Consider the following 8,886-nt stretch of genomic DNA (forward strand, 5'->3'; position numbering starts at 1 on the left):
AGACCCATTGCCATGGTAAATTTAAAGCCTCTCGCTTTCACAGTGAGGATTAAGCATGGCAACAATGTATTCACGTGTGCAGACTCTGAGAGAGACAAACTAAGAAAGACCTCTGAGGAGAGATGGCAGCTCAAAGACCCTGTCCTGGGCCCTGATCCTTCACAAATGGATTCTCTCACCACTTGACAGATTGCCTGGTCTGGCGCTTGGGGAAGTGGCAGCTATATGAGGTCCTTGCATGGTTTGGGTGCTGAGCGTCTAATCAGGAATAACAGTGGCTTTGAAGCTGTGCTTTGAACACCCTGCACATAAGCTGTGGAAGTCAGTGTTCTCCGATGCATGATGCTGAGATGGGTGGTGGGGGGAGTGCTCAGTATAAACCTTGCCTGGTGGTGGGAATGAGTGACAGCTAACAGTCAAGTCTGGCTTGGGAAACCACACCCTGGCCATGTTATTGTCTTAGTTAGCTTTAACCACCAACTTGACAGAGCCTAGGTTCACCTGAGGAGGGAGTCTCAGCTGAGGGATTGCCTAGGCTGGGCTGTCTTTGAGGAATTGTCTTGATTGTTAATTGCTGTAGGTGGGCCCAGCCCACTCTGGTATGCACCATCCTTCAGCAGGTATGCCTGAACTGCTTGGGAAAGGTGGCTGACCATGGGCTGGTGAGTGACCCAGCAAGCAACTTTTCCCCATGGTTTCCACTTTGAGTTCCTTCGATGATGGACTACAACTTGGAAGTATAAGTCAAAAAAACCCTTCCTTTCCCCCAGGTTACTGTGGTGAGAACAGGAAGGCAACTAGAACATCTATTCTGCCTCAAACCCTTATACAAGCCAGAGTTAGGTCGGTACAAGCAGAGTGGTCTCTGTTCTTTTGCAACTTGGAAATTCAAAGCATAGCTTTTTGTGGTACCCACGGGAGGTCAAAGGTCCATTCTGGTGGGCACCTGACTTTGCACATCACTTGCCCTGACTTTGAGCTCTGCTGGGAGAATACTGTGCTGGGTGTTTGGCCTTCTTATCATGGGGCTACTCAGCCCTCATTAAGTCTCAGCAGGCACCAGTGATCCCAACCCACATCGGGCTTATCAGCTCAGGGTGGCACAGAGAAGGAAATATCTTATACCCTTTGCTCTCTGCTGTGTGCTGTGGACTGGATGTGTGCCTCTTGGTGACACCTTGGCTGGCTGTATGAATTTCTGGTCACCCCTCTACTGGTAAGAAAACCAGGGCAATCCAGCTTGAACTTCAAGTCTCTTTTCCCTGCTCCATAAATTTCCAGTGGCATGTAGTGAGGAGAGTGGGATATATTCTGTGAGGGCCTCTCTTTGCTGGGTCCCTGTTTCCACAGGTGAGACAGTGTGAGGGGGCTAGGTATGAAAAGGGACAAGAACCTGTTAGGCAGATGGTGCTTTTGGGATTCATTGTTGATTGTGCGAAATAAGAAAGTAACCCTTTCTCATTTACTTCTTACTTATTCTTATTTCTGCTGACTTAAAGGGCCAGCAGAACTGAATTGTGAGGCCACTGGAAAACCGGACTTAGGCATGTGTGAGGAAGATATTTGCAAACTGGACTCCTGAACTGGGCACCTGGCTGTGAGCTTTGGGCCATGGCTGCAGTGCCGTGACCACTGTTGAGGTGAATTGTGGTCTTCGCTTGTGTTGGTTCTCATGACTGGTCTTGTTTGGCAGGACGTGTACAGCTCAAGGCTAGGATGGTTCCTCTGTGCCAGCCACCATCCTATGCCATGGCTCTGGTATTCCCTCTGTGCTGATTTTGTCCTTCCTGGTGAACATCCTGCACATCTGTGTTTCTTCGAAACATTGGTGTAGAGCTGTCCAAATCCCTGTGTACTTAAATTGCAATTCCCAAGACCCCAAGTAGAGCTCTTCCGATTTTGTCACTTCTGACTTTTGTGTTGATGGAAAGCTGTGTAGTGTGTGAAGAGCCTGAGAGTTTCAGTGGTTCTTGTGTAAGCCCATACCACCATATACATCCCTTCCAGCCACAAAAGAGATGCCCTGTCCTCTTCAGTGAGTGCCTCCTTCCCCCGTGCACTTTGCGTACCTCTTTCTTTCTCTCTCATTCTCACCTTCATTCACCAAGTGTTTTGGCTGCACATGCTTCCTCAGTGACTGGAAACTTGTTGGCATTTTTCAGCTACGGAAAGGTTTTTACTTCATCTTAGCAGCAAAGGATGCAGAAGGCTGCCATCAAACTTTTGGACTTTCGACTTTTTAGAGAGTTCCTTGATGCATGGATCTATGCATTAGCAGGTGTTGGGCTATTTGCTTTCCTATTTTCATTTGCATCAGGTTTGCCCTCTTGTATGTCCCATTCAGAATGTTTTGGGGCTTTTTCTTTCGATGATGTGCCATTGGGCTCTGGGTACAAAACTGACCAGCACCAGCACCGGCACCAGCTCTCCTCTGTCCACATCCTTGTGTTGGGCTTTTCTTTTTTCCTCTGGCAGGTTGCAAAGAGGCAGCTGTCTCCTCAACCATGGTGCTTCAGTAGACAGAAGTGCCCAGAACTAAAATAAATAAATAAATAAATAAATAAATAAATAGATAGATAGATAGATAGATAGATAGATAGATAAAGGAAGGAAGAAAGAAAGAAAGAAAGAAAGAAAGAAAGAAAGAAAGAAAGAAAGAAGAAAAGAAAACCCCTCTATGTGGTTCTTAGAAAGACTGACCTTGCCAGGATGTTCTAAGCAGCAAAGCCACCACATTTGTATACTTAAAGTATGGATATATTAAAATGATTACAAAACAGACATATTTGCAAACCTTTCAAAAGCAATAGCTCCATCAAGAAAATGCTTAAATAAAAAATAAATGATTGCAATTTTCAGGTTGAGCAATAATGTGTTTATAATTGCAATGGCTAATACATACATCTAATGAAGCATATCTATCTTCCTGCAGGAGTACAACTGATCAACGTGAGATGGAGTGATGCAATAAAGAAGGCAGCGCTATTCCAAATGGTTTTAAAAGACCCAAGCATCTCACGGTGTCTTATGTTAATCAGCATAGAGTTAGTACCATCTGTTTGCCTGAGTCTTTGCTAAGTGCTAAGGTCCAGTGGTACTCTAAGGGGCCCTTAGTGGTCTGGAAGAGAAAGATAATGCCCACAGAGACTGATCCAGGCATTAGTTACTTTTCTGTTGCTGTTATAAAATAGCATGAGTGAAAAGCAACTTAAGGAGAGAAGGGAGCTTATTTTGGCTTATAGTTGCAGAGGGTTAGAGTCCCGAAGGGTAAGAAAAGCATGGTGAAAGACAGAAGGAACAGGAAGCAGGCTCATCAAGTCTTTCATCCACACATGGGAAGTGGCAAGAGCAAGAGAGCTGGAAGCTGGGTTAAGATCATAAGCCCTCAAAGCCCACTCCTAGTAACGTATTTCCTCCAGCAAAACTCCATCTTCTAAAGGTTTGTAACTTCTCCAAATAGCACTACCAGCTGGGAATCAAGTGTTCGAAGACATTTACCTATGGGGGATATTTCTCATTCACACCACCACTCAGCCTGTCACGGTTTGCAGCCTCTTAGCTGGGATTTGGACCTCTGGGGTCAGATAGTCTTGGGTTGGAGAGCCAGCTTTTTAAAATTATTGGCTGACTGGGGACACTTCCTGGGCCTTCTGAACCTAAAATGTCTTACGTGTCAAATAGGACTCAAAATTATAATCATCATATCTGTTGGCCAAGGTCTTTATTATGACTCTAAAAACATTGGAAACATTGATGACGATAGTGACTTAGTCAATTTCTTTAACGTCATCCATCATCAGTGATCAGTGACCAAAGGCAGTAAGATGATGAGTGTAGGTTGGATGCAAGTAGAGAGAAATGAGTACATTTTAATGGCCCATTTGTCCAGACCTAGGTTTCCAAGGCTTTACTTGATCTACCTGTCAGGCCTTTTCATATTAAGATCATCAAAATGACTTCAGCAACACTGGGCACATCTCTGTATGAAGGTAGGGGATGCTGTGTCTGGATAGCATAGTCTCCAAAAGACTCTTCAGGATACTTTGAGTCTTCAGCTTGCAGTGTGAAGAAATCTTGAAGCTCGGAACTCTCTCCTGTCACTCGTTGCTCTCACACACATTTGCTTTTCCTCCTTTCTCAACATTCTTTGAAAAGCTCTGCCTATAGTCTTCCCAGTGTACTGTTGGTCGGTTTGTTTCCCTCTCACCCTGCTCTAGCTTCTAGACTCCTGTCAGAAGGACAAATGGAAGGTGGGGAGTGTTAGAAGAATTGGCAAGAAACAGAGTATTGAGGGGTCTCTGTGATCAGCCAGGGAAAGATGCATCTTAGCAACGCTTGCGGAGCCATGTAGAACTGTGTGTCTACTGTGTGCACTGCAATCAGCAGTGCACAGAGCACCCTCCCAGTTGACACAGGCATTCCTAACTCCCTGTCACGCCCTCACAGATCTGAAGTCAGAAGCCAGGCTGTGCAGCTATAGAGATTCTGCAGAGGCCAGGGGATGTTGCTTGGTCACCTTCTCTCTTCTGTTTGACTTTCATGAGCAGTAAGAATTGCAGATCTCCAAGTAGGACATAGCTGTGCTCTCAGAGTCATGTGTGCTGGGCTCTGCGGAGCTGTCCCATGCAGACCTGTCCTATTTTACTTGCCCTCCTTCCTGTACTTAGAAATTTGAAACAATATGGAATGGTTCCTTACCTCTGGTCTGAGCTGTGTCAGCCCTCCTGCCCACAGCTGCTGTGGGCTGCTCCTCTCTTCATTTTCTCTGTTATTTTCTTTATATCCCCTTTCTTTCCTCTTATTCTGTCCCCTCCTGGAACTTCACACCTGCTATTAGTATGGAGAACAGTGGATTTGGTTTTTCCCACAGGTTGGGCATGTGCATAGTCTTTGTTTTCCCAAGAGAGAAAATACACCCACTGCAATCTCCGAGATTCAGGGAGTTCCCAGGATCCCAGGAGCTCCGAAATGCTGACAGCTAGAAGTGACAAGTCCAGAATTAACTTCCTGATCTCATTGGTGAGACAGGTGAGTGCTGTGCAAAGTCTGAGACCAGGGTGGAAAGTAGAGCCCTACATTCAATACTCATTATCAAAAGTCAACTAAGAGAACTCTGAGTGCCCAGTACTGCTATTAGCCAAATGAGAGTCAGACTGGAGTGAATGACACCAGAGAAAGGCCCACAGTCAGATGGTTTCTTAATGTTTTCAACGCATCATTTAACATTCATGACATTTCTGTTATCAGTTATAGCAGCAGGGGAGGAGGAGAGCAACCTGGAAGGCTGACAGGGCTCCATTGTTATACATCATTAGTGAGATATCCTAATGGAAGCCAGGAAAACACGAGCAACCCCAGAGACCTGAGTGCATACACACTTTTATCAGAGATTCCATATAAGAAGAAATGAGCAGAGGAAAGAGGGAAGGGGCAAGCCAGAGTGTGAGAGGGGAAGTAGAGTCACGTAAAACAGTGCATTATATAAAATAGGTCATTTTCGGACAAAATTGTATGTAGCATACATGGAAAGCTACTGAACCAAGCAGTTACGCACATAGCCTGTAATTCACAAAGTGAACATCAGGAACTCTGATGGCCACCATGGGCTTCCCCATTAAAGTCAGCCTTTTATCCTGAGGGCAGCAGTAAGATTAAGTTTTGTGGGTACCCATCCATCCATCCATCCATCCATCCATCCATCTATCTATCTATCTATCTATCTATCTGCCCATCATTTGTCATTCCATTTTTGGACACATACAAATCCCTAAGCAATATTTTATTTAAAATTTTTCAGAAGTTCTGGACTTTGCTGTAATTGGAGCCACACCACACGGAATCTTTTGTGGTTTGCTTTCTTATTTAATATCAAATGTGTGAGCTTTGTTCATGGTGATGAATGAATGGAAAGGAGCATAGTTCATCTGTCTTTGCTGCCTTATAACATTCTGCTAAACAGAGATGGGACTCTGTACCCATTAATCTGTCATTAGATTATGTTCAAATTTTTGCTGTTACAAAATGGTCTAATAAATATTCTCAAACTTGTCTCCTGATGCATAAAAGTGGCATTTCTTCCATATATACATATATTTGTGTGTGTATATATGTGTGAAATTGTCAGGGTTTGTGGCATGTAAATCTTTCACTTTAATGAGAAAATTACATCCCCTCAAAGGGAAACCACCATTTTACATTTCCACTAAAAATTCAGTAGCTCCTCCTATTGCCAGCAGTTGCTGTATATTTTCTTTCTAGCTTTTCTTCAACTGTGGGTCATAAAGCAATGCTCCTGTGACTCAGCTACCCACTGCCTTGATCAGCAACCATCCTTCCTTAGGTATATTGACTGCTTGACTGTTCAAGCTTTCTTCCTAAGAGAAGTCCTCCTTCATGTTTTTGTCTATTGTAATTTTCTCTTAATTGTTTGAGGGATCCCTCACATGTTTTGTGTATTTTTTATTGTTTCAGAATTTTATGCATGGATATAATGTGTTTTGATCAAATCCAATTCTATTTTCTCCCATTCAAGTCCTCCCCTCTCTACTTTCTCTCACAACTTTATTCTCTCTCTCCACTGAGTCCACTTGGTGCTGCCTGTGTGTGCATGGGTGTAGGATCATTACTAAAACATTAGAAGCCTTTTAGGGGAGGTGTCCATGAAGAAAACCGACTCTCCCCCTCCAGCAGCTATCAGTTGTCAATATCTCCTAGGCTTGGGGTGAAACTTCGTGAGCCCCTCCATGTTCCGTGGTGGGATTTTGGATGGCTTGGTCTTGTGCAGGCCTTGTACATGCAGTACAGGTGCTGTCCCATCAGAAGAAATGGGTTTGGGCTTGCATTTCCTGTCTATGGGTGTTGTGTCCACCTCTTCATAATTTTCCATTGTTTGAAGATCTTACTCTTCTGTTCCATTTTCTCCATGGCATTGTCTATTGTGTTCTTGGGTGTGAAAGTACTTTCTGGACTTTTATTTTCACACTGTAAGTCCTCTCCTGCATGGACAGCTCCCTTTTCACTCCAAAAAATGAGACCTATTTGTAGTGCATGATATCTATCTATCATCCGTCTGTCTGTTTATCTATCTAATTATCTATTTATCTATCATCTATCTACCTGTCTATCATCTATCTATCATCTATTTATATATTTTTGGTGTGTGTGTGTGTGTGATGGCACACACATGTGGAAGACAGGACAACTCTCAGGAGTAGATCCTCTCTTGCCATCTTGTGGGATCTGTGGGTAGAACTCAGGCCATCAAGCATGTGTATAAGCCTCTCTGTCATGCCTTCTGAGCTCTCCTGCCAGCCCTAATTTGTGATTTTTATTTCTTGTTTGAGAGGACTTTCCAACTTTGTGCTGTGAGAACACCATCTGACTCTACTTCCTAGCAGGCTTAGGATTTGCTGCTCTCATTTGGGTTCGTTTTCCAGGCAGTCCTGCCTTGGTGACTGACAACGCCCCTGTTCTCAGGACAATTTTGCTGTCAGTCAGTGTCTCTGTGTGTAGCCTACATGGGGGTCCACTTTTCCTTGACTGATTGGTTTCTAGTATAAGGTATGGCCCCTGGGTACCAGCTTATACTGACTGGCTTTGTTCTACAGCTAAGCCTGATATCAGTAGAAAAATAATCATTAGAAAAGGATTTGAAGCACACGTCTCTCTTAGATATTCTTGAACAAGGAGCTTGTTATGTCTCTCTCCTGCCTTAGTTTTAAATTAAGCTTGTGTATTTGAAGAATCAGGGACTTTGAGTTTATGTGGGAAAAATCAGCATCTTGTAATGTTAATTCTTCAAATCAAATGGACATTATTTATTTTTCCATTTATTCAGTTTCCTTAATGTGTCTTCCTAATGTGTTTTTCTTTTTTTCTCCTGAATATAAATCTTAAATATTACTTGTTAGACCAATTCTTAGGTATTGGTATGTTGAACAATATTGTAAATGGTGCCTTTAAAACTGTATTTTTAAATTTTATAGTAGAGGATGAAGTGGTGGCTTAGCAGTTAACAGCACGTGCTACTCTTGCAGTGGACCCAAGTTTGGTTTTTAGCACCCACATTGAGGTCACTTAAAAGGGCCTGTAAATCCAGTTCCAAAGACGCTTCTGGTCTCTGAGGATACCTACACTTAACGTGTACATTCACACACACATACATGAACACACACACACATATTAAAAATAATAAAAATACATCTTTAAAAAAAAGCTTTGCATCCAGAGATACATTTGTTTTCTATACACTGAATTTGTGCACATCAACTTCTGTTGTTCTCTTTCTGTCTGGTTGGTTGGTTCTTGCTACTTGCTATTGAGCAGAATACTTTGCATGTTCTGGCAAATGCCTCCAAAGCAAGTATTCTGGTACTGAGCGACATGCTGTGCCCTGCACCAGCTTTTGAAACCTCTCCTATTAACTCTTCTGATTTGTTTACACAGCCCTTTTACTTTTTGTGTAAACTTAATTTTTTAAAAAGTTTGCAATGGCATAGATAAAATCCAGGGCTTTTTGCATGCTAGCCAAGTGCTCTACTACCGAGCTACAACTCAGCTCTATAACTTAATTTATTAGCTCTCAGTTATCACCATAAACGTGATATTAAATAATAGCATTAATTAAATGATAATAAACGTTTTATTAAAAAAGGAAGATTTTACTAAGTTGAGGAAGGTGGCCAGTCCACATGTGTGATGGACGCTCATCATCTGGTCCTCTGTAAAGGACTGGTGTTATACGGGCAGCAGTGGTTCTCCGCCCCATGCTCATCTTTAAGCTGTGCTCCTCCTCTGATGCTGACTCCTGGTGTCTGGGGCGAGCTTTTAGGGTATCTTCTGTCTAGTCTTACACTTATCTTCAAGGAGGACTCAGTTCAAGCGTCC

At 43.1% G+C, this 8,886-nt stretch overlaps 1 long non-coding RNA gene across 1 annotated transcript; it reads left to right on the top strand.

Annotated features, from left to right (window-relative positions):
• The first annotated feature begins 1,152 nt into the window (after window positions 1-1,152).
• LOC132655851 (uncharacterized) lies at window positions 1,153-3,121 on the top strand. The gene is made up of 3 exons (XR_009593752.1): window positions 1,153-1,216; window positions 1,500-1,640; window positions 2,933-3,121. It is a non-coding gene; the product is annotated as an uncharacterized LOC132655851 (long non-coding RNA).
• Window positions 3,122-8,886: the final 5,765 nt, after the last annotated feature.

The sequence above is a fragment of the Meriones unguiculatus genome, chromosome 1 (genome assembly GCF_030254825.1).
Source record: "Meriones unguiculatus strain TT.TT164.6M chromosome 1, Bangor_MerUng_6.1, whole genome shotgun sequence".
Classification (NCBI taxonomy): domain Eukaryota; kingdom Metazoa; phylum Chordata; class Mammalia; order Rodentia; family Muridae; genus Meriones; species Meriones unguiculatus.